The sequence below is a fragment of the Mus musculus genome, chromosome 18, assembly GCF_000001635.26.
Source record: "Mus musculus strain C57BL/6J chromosome 18, GRCm38.p6 C57BL/6J".
Classification (NCBI taxonomy): domain Eukaryota; kingdom Metazoa; phylum Chordata; class Mammalia; order Rodentia; family Muridae; genus Mus; species Mus musculus.
The window spans coordinates 76,616,810-76,633,648 of NC_000084.6; the positions used below are offsets into that span (position 1 = coordinate 76,616,810).

A 16,839-nucleotide genomic window follows, 5' to 3' on the forward strand; every position below is an offset into this window, starting at 1 on the left:
TTTGGGTGTTTTCACGTGGCAGAAGGAGGAGGGGAAGGCAGCTGTTTGGGGCCTCTCTTATGAATTACTAATCCCCTGTGACCTTATGACCCCCAGGCCCCATCCCGGACATTACCACATCCGTCACTGGGTTTCAACATATAAGTTCAGAACTGGACACAAACATTAGAATTGTAGGGCGCGTGGAACCTTGTTACCAGGCAGGCATAAGAAACGGTTGGGAGTGGAGCCATTCCCTCCATGCCTCTACCTGTTCTGGAACACGTAACCATGATACCCCAAGGAGGACCATGGGCACAGGGTCAAGTAGCATAAACACCTGGAGTTCTTCTCTATGCTAATGAGGTATCTAGACAGCCCGAGCCTTCAGCCAATAAGCTTCCCTTCCTGGGTATTCCTTCCCCAAATAAAGTTCACCTCGAATAAAGTGTATGCATTTACATCCACCATTAAATAAACCAGTATGAACAGGCAAGTGTCGTCTCAGAGAGCTGTTTTATTAAGGATGATCACGGGGAAGGCCTTCGTTAAAGAGCCGCACCTAGAACTCACGAGTAAAGCTTTCTCTCCTCCAGCTGCTTCTGTACTCTCCCTACTCACTTCCCATCAGACCCGATTCCAGTTGTGCTGGGCTCTGCCTTTTCTCTCCCCACCTAGCACGCTGACACTGCGAGAGGAAAGTTGACCTCTGACCTCCGGTTCTCGACTTCCTTTCTCAATGTTATGCGGGTGGCACTCGGGTACCCAAAGCAGAGACTGGAAATCACTGTGGACCCTGGTTTGGGACCTTGCCCTGCCACCCACGGCCAGCAAGCTGGCAGCACCCAGGCATCCCAGCAGAGAGGCAGGACACAGTATGACAGAAAATGAAATGACTTACACAGTTTTCATCCATCCAGCGGAAACAGATTCGATATTTACCCTATCCAAGGCAGAGTGGGGGTGTGCTGACTCGCAGTTGGTTTCACTAATCACAACACTTGCTTTCAGCGTTGATGATGCTTGCTAATATATCTTTAATAAAAACCTCCCAATTCGCCATGAAGTAGGTATGTATAGGAGTCAAATTATCCATTTTTGATGAGAAAATGAAGGCTCAGCAAGAGGCAAGTCATGAGATGCAAAGATGCCCAATGCCTGCACCTAGCAACTTGCAGACCAATTGAGGCAAGTCAGACTGGTGGACCAGTCTGCCAAGCATCCCTCTAACCACCAGGATCATCAACTGACAAGGGGGTCTCCAAAAGCTAAGGATACAGTCTGAGGAAGAGCAGGAGGCAACATCAGTGCCATCGATGACTTCAGACTCATGGTTGAGAATAAAAGACATTGAAGGATTTTTTTTGTGACACACCCCCCTTTCCAAAAACCGAAACAGTCTAGACAGGAAGCCATTGCAGAGAGGGCCCTTACAAATGTGACAGGGTTGCTGAAGTATATGTAGGTCTTCACTGCTTCGGGCAGTGTGGTGAAGGATGCAGTTATGCCAAGGGCTGGCCACAGAGAATTTGACCATGCTCCAGTGAGTACATGGGCAACACAAACTGGAACTGGTGGGGCTTTTTGTTTGTTTGTGTGTTTGTTTGTTTGTTTGTTTGATTCGGGGGAGGGCCCAAGGGTGAGAGGGTAAACCTGGAAGGAATGGGAAATGAGTGTGATCAGCACGCATTGTATAAGCTTCCCAAATAATCAATACAAATGTTATGTTGGTTTTTAAAACATAAAGGAGTATGGAGAGCCGGGCAGACACTTCCAAGAGGCCTCACCCAGCAGAGTCACACAAAACAGGCTTAATTCTTACAGAAATGAGTTTTGACACTTGTGCAAAGTTGTTTATCATGGAGGTGCCCTAGAGACTCGGTGCCCGAGGGATTTATAGGGAGCTGGTTGCCTAGCTAGCTTCTGCCTGGCAATGTCAGACTCCACTAAGGAAAGCAGGTGCTCAGCATAAGCATATAGTTTGTAAGAGCTGCTCAAGAAGGGCTTGCGGATGGGGGGAACTCTCCTTTAACTGCGAAGGCCTTGAAAAGGACAGTGGTCTTGGGCCTGAGGTAGTAGCTCTCATCTGCAACCAAGAACAAAGGTGCAAGGTTAGAGATGGGAAGCGCCGTGAGGAGTGGGGAGCACAGCCAGAGCCTCTGGCTCTGGGATGGAAGGCTACAAAATGAGCAAACACTTACAGAAGGTCTCACCATTGTATCCAGTAGCCCAGTATCTGTATTTACCATGCTAACTCTGTGTGTGCACACGTGCATGTGTGTGTGCATGTGTGAAAGATGGCCTTGGGTGCATGGCTAGGCAAGCATTCTACTTTTGAGCTACATCCTCAACTCTTGATTTTCTTAGCTAGGGTTATTTTCATAGTCCAGACTGACCTTGAACTTGTGACCCTTCTCCACCCTTCCAGGAGCAGGTATGCAGATATGTATCACTTTATCTATTTTCTATGTTTTTTGAGACTTTGACATCTAGACACTGTCCCTTCTAGGATGAGAAGTTCTTGGGAGCAATACAGAACGCCCTGTGAATGCTTTTTCCATTAGCAAACCACCTAACTAATGAACACATATGCACACGCACACACACACACACACACACACACACACACACACACACACACACATACACACACGCTCATCTGCCATTTTTTAGGTTTATTTCTTCCATTCTGGACCACAATTCCACTCCAGTTCCAGTTATCAGTCAATGGGCAGCCCCTATATTCAAACCCCCTGAAGTTATTCAAATGAGCTCATTTGCACTTCATTATGTTTTCCTGTCCACAAAAACCACACACACACACACACACACACACACACACACACACACACACACACAGGTCTCCTGTCCATATGTGCTAATTCTACCTCTTTTGTGTTACACAGATCATGGTGCGGTGCCTTCCTCATTCTAGTTTGCTCTAACAACCAATGATCATAAAGGGAAACTCATTATCTGTTTCCCTCTGTAGCTGGATTAACCCAAAATTTAACCAGGCCCATCCCCATTTAAAAGAACAGTAAAGAACTCTGAGCCTTAAAATATGAACTTGGAGAGAAACTCCATTGAAGCTTCAACCCTCCCTAGGTCCTCCAGCTGAAGGAAGACATGTGTGTCTCCCCACCCCCCCAGAAGTACTCTTCCTGCAAGCTCCCTCCCCCTCCCCCTTTTTTCATATCCAGCCTGATGCAACCTTCACAAGCTTCATTCTCTTATTTAAAAGTAGGAGGAAAAAGGAAAAAGAATAGACCAAGATGGAAGCTAGCCTCTGTATATCAGGTTCTTTGTTGTTATAGGTGATTAGCCAAATTCAGAGACCAACATGTTCTGGAAAACCTGGGACTGTCCTGGTTTTATACTGAAGTCCATGTCCTGGGTATATCTGATGGTTTGCACCATAGCCAAGGCAGAGGCACTTGTGCAGAAATGGGAGGATTTTGCCTGTTACCCTGGAGAAAGGTGCAAAGAGGGGAAACAGAAGAGAAAGGTGGCTGAAGTGGCTGGGACTGCACAAGAGGGATGCTTGCTCTCATGGTGTGAATGTGTGTGTGTGTACATGTGTGTGTATGTGTGTGTATGTATGTGTATGTATGTGTATGCATGAGCATATGCATGTGCGTGTACATGTGTGCATGCATGTGTGTATACATGTGTGCATGTGTACATGCATATGTGCTTGCATGTGTGTATGTGTGTATGCGTGTATGTATATGTATGTATGTGTGTACATGTGTGTATGCATGTGCATGTTGTATGCATGTATGTTTGCATGTGTATAGATATGTGTGTCCATGTGTGTATGCATGTGTATGCATGTGTGTTTGCATGTGTGTGTATGCATGTGTGTGTGTGTTCCATCCTCAGCCCTTGCTCGTCTGTTTCAACTAGCTGGTAGATCGGCAGTATACTCCCTTCAATCTCCTTAGCCAGTAATAAGCTTGACATGAATGCTTTCCTCTTTTCCCTTTTCCCTATTTCCTATTTGTGCTCGATAGACTAAGGAAAAGCCCTGACTTTTTCATTCAGGTTGATGTGGTCTGAAACAAGAACAACAGACATGAAGATGACCCACAAGTAGGACCAAATCAGTATCAGCGTGATTCGGGGCCAATGTGGCCTCCACAGATGAGCCACCTGGGAAGTCATTTGAACTTCAGTGGATTTTGGAGTTTTTTGCAACACAGACAGTGGATGGTCCATGTATACTGACAGCCAACCACTTTAGGGCCAGCTCAGGAAGATGGTGAGACAGGGGGACTAAGCTTAGTGGGACTTACTGCTGCAAGCAGAAAATGTTGCTTTTCACTAAGCTCTTGTTCCCTTAGTGTCTGGTACTTGTGGCTCCTCTTCCTGCCCCCCTCCTCCTGCTCCATGGAAGCTCAGATGGGTCCAATTTTCTCAACTGATTTTTGACATTTTCCGGGAGCTCAATTTGATCTTCCTCTGATTGATTGTAGGAATTCTTGGGGTGACCCAACCGTGCTGTGCACTTCCAAAGCCACACTCATCTGTTCTCTATAGGTTGGGGATCCCTTGAATCCAAGAATCCTCTCTCTGATTCCTAACAAAATTGAGCCTCTCACCATCTGTTTATTGGCCACACAAGGTTTTCTTCCTCTTGTGAATGGTGTGCTTAAGCTTTATACTAGTGCCTGACTTTTAAATTCTCTTCCTTCCCTAGAGCATACCACAGTCCATTTTCAGGTATACATAGCATGTATTCAGTAACCAGCTACATAATTCTTCAGCAACATAAAATCAAGTAAGAGTTCCTGCCCACTTTCAAGGCTCCCACCTTGACCAGCAAACCTAGTTTTGTGGTTCAAATATCCCATTATTGGATTATTTCAATCAAGCTTAGATAACTAGGAGACACAGGTAAAAGCCTAAACATGTCTTATGTCTTCTCTGGCCCAAAAGAATGGGTCCATATTTCTTGTTCTAGTCACACCATAGACTATTCTGCAGCAATAGGAAGGAACCAACCCGTACTTAAATAAATCAGCTTTTCTGTTTTGGCATAACATCTTTATCAAGATGATAGGAAGCAGAGAATCTCTCTGGGCCTTGGTTTCCCCCCAGTCCCAGGCTGCTGCACAAAACATATTTTACTCAAGCAGGACACGGGCTCCAAATCTTTTAGCAGCTGAAAATGGGATGCTCAGAAAGTACAGCAGTCACAGATGGATGGAAACCTTGCATACTCAGCCACACAGCCAGCAAACACTCCCCTTGGAAGCAACTCTGACCTTCCACATGGGATCATTTGCCATCCAGAACATGGGGGCCAACCCCAAACCTAAGAACAGCAGTGGATCCAGGTCATCACCGATCACGAGGTGAGAATCTGGGTTGTACACTTTTCCAGGCCCCTGATCTGCCTTCCCCTATCTCCTTCTCTCATTGTGCCTATGAGGGTTCTGTAGGCTGCCCATCCAAAGGGGCTTAAGGACATTTACTTACTTATTATTAACTGTGTCTTAATCCTAAAGATCATCTTGCAAGACTGCCCCAGAGTTGGTTCATTCAGCATCTTGTGGTCTTGACCTTGTGGTCCTGACATCTCACATGCAGAAGCTGGAGAGCAGGTGCTTCTCACTAGTCTTTCACATGAGGGATGCAATCTTCCTATGACGCTTAGATGGAGCAACACTGGGCATGCGAGACACACCAGCCAAGAGACACACTCACCTGGTATCCTTCTTTGCCTCTTTGTTGCTGTCTTCAAACAGCAACCAGAAACTACTTGGGGAGGAATGGGTTGAGTTCATCATGAAGGCCAAGACAGGAAGTCAAGACAGTCGCCTGAAGACAAGAGCTGAAGAAGAAACCATGGACAAACGTTACTCACTGGTTTGCTCCCTTTGGCTTTCTTAGTTACCTTTCTTATACAGCAAGGCCCACCTGCATAGGGATGGTACCATCTGCATTGGACTGGGTCCTCCTACAATAGTTAGACCTCAAGGAAATGACCCACAGATACGTCCTCAGGCCGGTCTGGTGGAGGCAATACCTCTTCCAAAGGTCCTTCTTCCCAGGTGTCTCAAATGGACAGCCAAGTCACCACACCTATGGAGACTCTAAGACACTCACATCTCTTCACTAGAGCTGAAATCAGGAACTTGGACAGGATAATTCTGTATCGCCTTGGACCATCTGCCTCCAAGGAAGGAGGATGACTCAAGTTGTCGGGTTGTTCCAGGGCCTGACATAAAACAGCTTCAAGAAGGGAGGAAACTCAGTTTCTTGAGTTTCTGACTTCTCCTTGGTTTAAGGAGCTGTCCCATTTGAATAAGAATCTCTGTACTTGCGTTTTGTATTTGACCAGCAAATTCTTCAGCCAGCTCAGGCCACATGCACCTGCTACTCACTCTCAGCTTGGCCATAGTTGACTTCTTATCTTCCACAACTCCTCACAGCAAACACTGCTTAGTCTGTCTATGTCAGTTCCCTCCAACACGGAGAATGTGTTAGCCACTAACAATGGCACACTTGAGGTCTCACTCATCCAAACGGAGAGGCATGTATAAAATGCTCACTTTGAAAACATGATAAACTAGCCTGTTAATTTTTATATAGATCACCCATTGGCATTAGATCCTGGAGATAACTACCTGAGCCGAACACTGTTAAAATAAACACTACCTGCTTCTTTTATTATTTTGATGGAGTTACTAGAACATTTTAAAACAACATATGTTTTCCTGTTAAATTTTTTTATTGGACAGCACTGGCCTAGAATAATTCCTTTTTCTATCGTGACTATTATGGCCTGAATCTGAAATGCCTGCCAGTCTCATGTGTTGAACTTGGTCCCTGTTTTGTGGTACTACTTTGAAAGCTGTGGAGCCTTCTGGAGGTCTGGCCTGAGTGGTAGAATAGACCAGTGGGAACAGCCATTTGAAGTCTGTCCCTGCTCCTTGTCCTAGCCAGCTTCCCAGTCTACTGTCATTTGAGGAGTCTCTGCTGCCAACTCAAGCCACCACCAGCTTCACCAGGACGGGCAGAAACCATGAGGCAAAGGAAACGTTTTCACTCTTGTTTCGGTTCGATGTTTAATCAGAATGACATAAAAGTGGCATACTACCATACTTCCCAGCCTTGTGATTTTGGGTTCCTTTCAAGAACAGCCAGGAATTTTTCTGTCCTCTCTTCGCTGACATTTCAACATTTGGGAGACTGGTTGTTTGCACTTGCACGACACCAGGAACCAACAACTACCTCCTTTCTGCGGCACCCCGAGCAGCACCTAGGTCTCTGCCCTGGACTTGGTGGGTCTCAGTAAAAGAATTGCTTGTGGGAGCCATGATTCTCCTGATTAATTTCTTTTCCCACTCACTTCCCCTGTCCCTGCTCAGGAAGAAATTTAGGATAGTTGTTTCCAGGAAACTAAAGCTTGGGCTCTTTCCTTTGGTAGAGACTCCCGACCTTAGGTGCACCTTGGAAGCCTTTGGAAAGCTTTAAAATGACTGGCACTCAAGTCCCACCCCTAGAGATTTGGATTTAATTGGCCTTGGGTGGAACCTTGACCTAAGGGAGGTTGAGAAAATCCCCAGCCAAGTGAATTTGCCTTAGAGAACCAAAGGCCCTGCCCTGTCAAGCTTTTTGGCCACTTCTGTTGGGCCCCACGTTACAGAAGATGGAAGAGAGACTGGAGAGTAGCAAACACTGCCTCCAAGACCACACAAGCATCCCTACCATCAAAAGAGACGAGGGTCCGTCCCCTCTACCAGGTCTCTCTCAAGAACCCCCTCCTGCCACATCGTAAGAACTCTGCTGGGCCACTGCTGTATTTTGCAGATGCCACCAAGCAGCCATCAACTGGTAATGATTTCTGGTCAGATGCAAACAATTAAGTTAGGGGAAAAAAAGAATCCACTTTCCATTATAAATCCCCCCGAAACGACTCGCTCCCTGGCCTAATTGCCTTCTGAGTTCCCCAGACAGCAATGGCTAATAAGGCAAGTGCCCCAAAGAGCCAAAACTTCAACTTAGAAGGAAAAGAGGCTGGAGGGGGTCTGAATGTTCAGTCAGTCACAGAGGTGAGCCAGGAGCTCTGCCGGCCCAGCAAGGATGTGCGAAGTCAATGAACGCCTCCACTCTGCACCTCCCAACCCTCTATTTCCCCAACTCTTCTCCTCCCCTTTCATCTCTTCCCCCCCAAAATCTCAAGGCAACAGCAGCCCGATTTTTGATGGATTGGCCACTGTGTTTTATTCGACAATGTATATCACTCTGCCAATATGAATTTGCAAGATGGTAAAAATATAACCCCCCTGAAAAGATTACATGAAAGGGGAAAAATCATTAGGCAATTAAGAATGGCAATAATTCACTCATATCTATGCTTTGGGAAGAAATATTGCCCCAGGGAATTAGCTCTGCGTATCACTCTGTCATCTGTCTGGGTAGGAGTGAGCAGAGGTTCCGTATGCAGCACTCATGGTCTCGTGCAGTGCTTCTAAGCGTGATCAAAATAAATGCCAGGCTTTTAATAGAACTCTGTCTCTCCTGGGGTAGCCATAATTTGTACATATGAAGCCAAGTTACTAAATTAACTAAATACACGCATTCTTTAAACACCTCTACACAAATCCCTTTCATAAATCCTAAAGAAGGAATTTGGAGGCTGGGTAAGACCTTACAGGTCATTGACCAGTCTTCTCGTTTAATGAATGAGGTCATTTGAGGCCTTTGCAAAGAAAAAAAGATAATTCTTTAAAGGTCACACATCCCACACAGACACAAAGATATGGTTCGTGTATCTGCAACTCTCATGAGTCCTCGACCTGAACAGCTTCTTGTCCTTCCCGTATACTCTGTGGCTATGTCCCTGGCCAGCCTCCAGCTGCTCTAGCTGTTCAGTTTGTCCACTCTCCGCAGCACTTGGTCTGTGTCACTCTTGCCAGGATTATGTTACTAACAATCACACCTTGTTTGCACTTGTCACATGTGTGATATTGATATCCCAGTAAGAGTGTGAGTACTTCAAGGTGGGACAGGTTACCTTCTATACAACACAGAGCATCTTCTATATAAATAGATCAGCCAAACAAGGAGGGTGTTCATTGAATAACTGAGACTTAAAAAATAAGTCCCACAACTCCAGAGGACCTCTCCAGTAATCCATGGGTGGGCTGGGCAATCCATTAGCACTGCAGGTCTCCTACGGCAGCCTGGAGACAGGAGAGTGAAGCAATTCCTGCACAATCAATTAGCGCTGTCCCAGAAACCTGGTGAGAGTACTGCAGCAGGCTGTATTCTATAAAAATGACCACAGCCATATTTCTGATCCCACATTTGGAGTCCACATAGTCTACTCCCACCTTGCAATTAGGACAACCTCTGTGGCTGCTTCAAAGAACAGTTAGCGACCAGGCAGCCGTGTCTGCTAGCTGAAGTTAGGTTGTGAAAGATAGGCTGGCTTCCGCCCAGATGCCCCTCTCATGACAGGTTTGACCTTTGAGTCCTGAAGCCACGTCTTGAGGAAGCAGAACCTCACAGAAGAGTCACATTAGGGAATTCTTACAGTGACTTTAGCTTAGATCCCATTTTGCAGCAGCATCAATCCCCGGACATAAGAGAGAACTGACCTTCAGACACTCCAACTCCCTGTCCTCCAAGCTGCCTCAAGTGATGCTGAGGACAGAACAGCAGAGATAGGCTGTCTGCATCTGCCCAGGCTCCACGATCACCAGCAATGTGACTGTTGTTACGATTGCCGTTAAGTCATGAAGTTATGAGGCAATTTGTAATTAGCTTACCCAACAGGTGTTTTCCAAATAAGGTGCTGTTTCCCTCGTATGACAGTCCGGTGTGCTATACCCAAAGAACAGACTCATCTTTCTTTCTCCTACACTGCCCCTAATTATCATGTGACTTTGCTGTCTGTCTTCGTTACGTTTCTAGGGCTGTGATGAAGCACCACGACCAAGGCAACTTTTAGAACGAAAAGTTTGTTTACGCTTATAGTTCCAGGGTCCTCGATGCCAAAACAAAGGCCTGAGCAGAAAGCGGAGGCTCACACCTTAGACCATCATCATGAAACAAAGAACACACTTGGAGTGCATGAGGCCTTGAAAACTCCAAACCCACCCCCCTGAAACATTTGGATTGAGTACTCATGCATCTGAGCCTGTAGAGGCCATTCTTGCTCAAACTTCTACAGTTCTGAGGGTTTCTTTCATTTTTTAGACCTTTATTAACAGGCAGTTGCAGTTTGTTGACTCTTGGAAAAAATCAAGCTGTAAACTTTTATTACAAGTTAAAAATCTAGTTCTTAAGAATCTCAACTTGAGCAGATATGAAAGAATTGAAAAACTCCTAAAAGAAAAAAGCAGGGTTAAAAAAAACATGTTTGTCATTTCCAAAAAGAGACATCTTTAGACTATGATGATATAATAATAATAACAATAATAATAATAATAATACCCATGCTGCAAGGATAATGCAGATAGTCCTAATGTATCTGCATAATGGGCAAAAACCAAATTTCCATGGCTTCATTTCTAGTCTTTGTTCATTTCTTATTGCTGTTGGAAGACCAAGACTATGGTAGAGATGGTAAGGCTGCATTTCTCAGCCTTGGGTGGAGACTCTCAGCGGATGGATTGGTTGCTCTTGTCTCTGCCATCTTAGGATTCAGGGATCTCTGGGTTTCTTCTTCAGTACCTGAAGCATCATTGACCCTGAGGTGGCTGCTGATGTTGGGTCTCATCTCCCTGATTTTCAGTGTCTTCTCCACTGCTCTCCTAGGCTGTCTTTGGCAAGGAAGAATCGTATAAAATCATGGTATGTAATCCCAACACCTAATCTGTGTCTCTGGTCCACCCTGCTTTCTTGCATCATGGTTGTCAGTACCCATCACTTCCTGGGGGCACTCAACCCCAGGATATAATTTTTAAAATTTTGACAAACAGGGTCCCTCCGCAGCATCTAAACACTGGAGAATAACTGCCTAGAATAACTGCTTTGCCTTGGTCTACTGGAGAGACTCTATAGCTAACACTGGGATGATAGCCCCTCTGCTAATCATGGGATGAGGGTTTGTTTGTGTCTTTCCAGAAGGAGCAGATAAGACCATTTGGGTTCCGGGCAGATCCATGAAGCCTTTTAGCCATGGGAGCAGCTGAGGACAGCCTTGCAGAAGGACCACCACTCACAGAGCATCCTCCTCCTGGCAGCTGACCTACAAGAGGAGGCCCACATCCAAGACAATGACAAGGAAGTCCCTAGTCAACCACTCCAGTGACCTAGTGGGGAGCCTCAAGCCTTTTGTAAACTAGGTGCAGAGAATGTTTCCAAAAGGACCAGAGATAGGATTGCATACCCATTTCTAATTCTCACGTGCATGCTCAGCTGCTCTTGTGGGCTGCCGTCAGAGATCTGCCCATTTTCCTCCCCGTTAGTTGCAATTCATGTTGCCTATATCATGTACAGTGACATTCCAGAAGTGGGAGAGAACCAATTCCCTGTCAACTTTACCCTGATACTTCCATTTAACAGGTCATTCAACCTGGTGCTAGAGATGGTGGGGTTTTGTCTAACAAAAAATATATGCCCAGAGGATTTCATTCTACTGGCTCAGGTGGTTGCCGGGGACTTCTCCAGTTGGGTTAAGGCTCATCGAGTAGGTGGTGGCCAATATGCTTTTCCTCCATCTCCCTCCAAAGGGGAACCCCAACAGACACTTACCAACGGGTCTATGTCAGGGATAAATGGGACATTTCCCATCCCTTGAAATGTCAAGGCTCAGCATTTGTGCACCAAGGCACTCTTCTTGGAAGTCCTTAGCCTTGAAATAAAAACAGAAGGGGGACCTGTGGAGGACGTGGAAGTCAACCTTATAAAGGGAAAATGGGATGGAGAGCGAGGAACCACACATAGCATTATATCTAAAATGGCTCCTGGTGCAGCAGTGAGAAACAGAAAGGAACTGAGGCCCCAGGCAGCACTTCTTCCGTGTTCCCAGAAGTCCACACACAGGATGATATCTCTCCCCACTCCTTCTGAGCTACCTCATTAGGCAGGGCTTTCATTGGGGAATGGTGAGAGTATGGGCAAGATATGATTGGCCAAGGATTTAGAGGCTTGGGATTGGCTTAAACTCTGTATATAAGCTTATGGGTAGGGCAATAAACTCAGATCTGCACCCGATGCTGGTGTCTGGAGTCGGATTTTCTGGGACTATCACCCCCAAACTCCATCCTGTTCCCACACCTTCTCCCATAGGAGAGTTGGGAAAACGTGGTCAGTATACACAGGGTCTCTGCATTATGGGGGGAACCTTTGCCTGCAGTAGGGCTGGTAGGGCAGGCATTATTGTTGGGCTAGGCTTCAGGAGCCTCTCCAATCCCTCTTTCTTTGACTCACTCTCAGTATCCTGGAAATTTTGCAGGCAATTGTTTGAACAACCCCTACCATGTGAATAATGCCTGTAATGGTTAAGGTTCACTGCATATTTACTGACTTGAACTGGAACTCCACCAGGTCTCTAACATTTGAGGCCTCCGCCCATCCTACCGTCTCTCCATTCCCTAAGCTGGGAAAGTAGTTCCTGGGGTTATTTTAGAGCAGTCTGATGTACAAATACGTCTTCCTTGGTGTCTTTCCTGTTGACGAAACTGTATCTGTTCTGTTCCTGACATTGAACAGTTTTACTGTCCCCAAAATCTTCCTTGCAATGACCTTCTTGTCCCCAAGGATAGGGCCGTGCTCAAAATTAGCACTGGGTATCATTACTCCTGCCCATTTGCTTAGTCATCGCTTTTTCCCTTTTTAGGTGCAATATTTATGGACTGAGGTTTATTTTGCTTTGATGTACAGTTCATTTCTAATGCATCTTTCTAGTGCCATCAGCAATGAGCCAACATTCAGAGGCATGTTAGAGCAAGAGGCAGCTCCTCATTCCTGCCACTCATGAATCTCCACTTTGGTCAAAGAGTATCACTCAGTTTGCATCCTAGCTCATGCACATGCTTAACCCTGTTTGAGCCTCTGGGGCAATAGCTGAGTTTCCTGTTACAAACACATCCGCAGTTAAAGGTAATATATTGTGGAATTTAATTTGAATTGTCAGCTTGGGTGGGCCATAATGGCCAGAAATGTGTCACACATTTTGCATGTTTCTATGATGTGCCTTCACATGAGAGTAACATGTAAATTGATTGACTTGGAAGGTACACAACTCTTCCATAAAGTGTAGAGGTCTCATCCAATTAGTATTGCAGGTCTGAATGGAAGATGGGTCTGGGTTTTCTCCGAGCAAGCAGGGACTCTTCTGGCAGAACCAGTGTCTTGACTCAGACTGCGGCTCTACCCAGCTCTACCCAGCCTGCTGGCCCACCTGCAGATTGTACTTGTCAAGCCTTGCCAATCCATGCGCCAATTCTTAAAATAACACTCAAATAATTCCCCCATCTCTCCTTGTCTTTCTTTCTCCCTCCCTTTTTCTCCCTCTAGAATCTATAACTGTATCTATAAGGAGTTGTCACTAGAAACCCCTATGACTACCGGGATCTACAGATGTTCAAATTCAGTATCTTTAAGCACGTAACCAAGGTATACCCTCTGATATGATTTACATCATCCCAGCCTCTTCCGTCGATGCATTATAGTGCCTAATGCAGTGTCAAGGCAGGGTAGGTAGTTGCTATACTGTATTTTGGGGAAGTAATGACAAGAGCACCTTTTGACTATTTGGTAAAGCCATACAGATGTGTATATGTAAGTGTGTGTGTGTGCTAAGGAGCACACGAAGGCTACAGGCTGAGCTGGATGTCTTTCTCCACCTTACCTTTTTAAAAATGAGAATTTCATACATGCATAAGATAGGTTTTGAACATATTTACACCCTCCCCCTCTCCCTAACTCCTCTCCGAGCTCTCTTCCACTTCCTTACCTTTCTCTCCTTCATGGCTTCCTTTTGTTTTAACCCACAGAGGAGCTCTGTTTGCGCTTCTCATATACTCATAGGTGAGGGGCCAGCCACTGGAACTTGGTTGAGCTACCAGGGACCCAATAAGAAAACTGACAGCAGCTGACAATTATCAATAGCTTCTTGGCTATAGGTGAAGGGTCATGAATCCACCACCACCATCTCTGTGCTACAGTGTTGACTGGATTAGTTCTGTGCAGGTCTTCTGCAGGCAAACACAGCTGCTGTGAATTCATGACCTTGGGGATCCAGTCACATCCAGGGGACCACTGTCTCTTTCCACCCCCTCTTTTACAATTGTCCATGAGTCTTGGGAGGAGAGGTATGATATAGATGTACCATACCTCTCCTTCTGCATAAGGAACCCATCGACGAGCTCTCTGTACTTGGCTCAGTTGTGGATCCCTATATTAGTTACTTTCTTCTTGATGAGGTCTGATGAGGTCTGAAAATGATACTAATGTGTTCCACCTCATCTTTTAAGACAGATGCGCTCACTCGCTCGCTCTCTCTCTCTCATAAAGTGGAGCTCATTGGTTGCCTACACTAGTTAGTCATGGAACTCTGGGGACCTTCCCCAGCTGTAAGACTAGGATTACAGTCCATGCAACTATGCCTAGCTTTTACATATGTAATAAGGATCTGAACTCAGCTTCTCATGTTGTGTGCACTCAGTTTATGAGCTTTGCCATCTCCTCAACCCAAAATAAAATGTTAAATAAATACTTCTGACCATACATGTAACACACACACACACACACACACACACACACACACACAGAGTTTGTTTCTCTATAGAATCCTCACTAAAATATATATCAAGATTCTTTAAAGTAACCCTTTCTTGAAATGCCAAATCAAAAAGACCACTTTCTCTGCCACCCTTTACTTTTCTATTATGATGGAACTAACTGCATTAGGAATTAGGGAAACGATCAGGAAGACAGGCCAGGCTCTGCTCATGAGGTTCTCATCTATGGACTAGGTCACAAAACAACTAGCATTTCTTAAAGTGTGGCCCACAACTGGAATATGTTCCTTGGCAGAAGGTCTCTTGGTCTGAGAAGTCTGGGAAACACTACTTGCAGAGATTTGAATTCAGTTGGCCATATGCCCTAGATGATGGGATGGTTCCAGTTTGTACCTATTATCACTCTGTGTCATCACTAACGTCATTTCTAAGTGTCTTAGTGAGGGTTTTACTGCTGTGAACAGACACCATGACCAAGGCAATTCTTATAAAGGACAACATTTAGTTGGGCCTGGCTTACAGGTTCAGAGGTTCAGTCCATGATCATCATGGCGGGAAGCATGGTAGTGTCCAGGTAGGCATGGTGGTGGTGGGGCTAAGACTTCTACATTTTGATCTCAGGCAGCTAGGAGGAAGATCTCAAACCTCACTCCCACAGTGACACACTTCCTCCAACAAGGCCACACCTCCTAATAGTGCAACTCTCTGGGCCAAGCATATTCAAATGACCAGACTAAGCATCCTCAGTTGGTCCATAAATAAAAGTCACCCTGAGTATAAGTATATGAGTGAATTAAAGGTTCTGAGTCAACTTGCCTCAAAGACAAGAAACTCATTTAAGTTGGTAAGTGAGGTGCTTCCAGGACATCTGGGTGACAAAGGCATGGCTTTTTCAATTGGTGTCTATTAACTCTTTAGGATCAGTGGTCTAAAGAACATCAACTTGGACGAAAGCAACAACTTATACACACACACACACACACACACACACACACACACACACACACACACACACACACAGCAAGTTATAAGAGCCAGAGGGCAAGAGAAAGGAGGTCTCTTAACAGAAAGGACTGGTTTTGGAAGAAAGGAAATAGAAGCTCTGTGTGGAAAAGTAGCAGTGACCAAAATCTGTTGAGTGTAAGAGAGAGACCTGGAATGTGGGCTCAGCTGGAAGAAAAGATGTCTCTCTTCCCATCCAAATACCTTGCTGGAATCACGGCTGTTACTGCAGCTTCTGCACCTCCTTCCAGTGGTCAACCGCAGACATGCAGCAGAACCCAGCACATAGTTACTGACAGACAGACAGACTAGAAAGACGTTGCCGCTGCAACAGTTAACGCAGCTGCCTAGGATTCACAGACTCTCACAGTTAGCTCCCATCATGCCCAGCGTCCGGAATCTCTGTAACTGTAGGCTGATGGATGACAGGGAGCCAGGAATGGCCACATCAGCAAGTAGCTGAATCTGCTGCAGTGATTAAAGCCTACCAACAGCCTCACTCATCTGAGTGCTGCAGGCACCCGTGCTGGGCTTTGGAAGATGTTACGCCTCAGCATCTGCTTCTCAAATGCAGGGAAGGCTAGAGGCTATGAGGTCACTACCTTCCCGATGATGTCAGCAAGCTGGAGTGTGTGGCTTTGGCTTTGCTCTGACCCATTGGATTTTCTTTGAGCGCAGAGAGTCAGGGGGCAAATGTTTTGTAACCTAACACTCGGCTAATTAATTAATTAATTAGGTTATTAGCTAATTAATGAATTAAGTAGTGCTGAGGCGTGAACCCAGGGCTTTACACTTGTTTGGCAAATGTTCTGCTGAGCTACAAATCCAACCTGTCAGCAAAATAAGGTGAAACAAGCCTTAAGTCCATGCAACAGCTCTAAGCCTCATCCATTGAGTCACTAAAACAGGTTAACAGTTCTTTGCTTTCAGTGACTGAGATATCAGTGGGTGTTCCCGCTTCCCTTACCAGGTAGTTTAGATTGATTGGAGTTCTTTTTCTATAGATGTGAGTGAGGCTTAAGATTCCTAAGAATTCTGCCCTTCCTCATTCCTAAGCCCCAAGTCCACTGAAGTAGCTCTGTTTGGGGATCCCACCCAGTCCCATGGCACCATCTCCACAGCAGTTTATTGGGCCTAAGACTCAGAGTGA

The 16,839-nt window shown here is 45.6% G+C and overlaps 1 long non-coding RNA gene across 1 annotated transcript; it reads right to left on the reverse strand.

Annotated features, from left to right (window-relative positions):
- Positions 1-476: 476 nt before the first annotated feature.
- Gm31933 (predicted gene, 31933) lies at positions 477-16,061 on the reverse strand. The gene is made up of 3 exons (NR_166695.1): positions 15,894-16,061; positions 5,692-5,818; positions 477-2,065 (listed from the first exon to the last, which is right to left on the reverse strand). It is a non-coding gene; the product is annotated as a predicted gene, 31933 (long non-coding RNA).
- Positions 16,062-16,839: the final 778 nt, after the last annotated feature.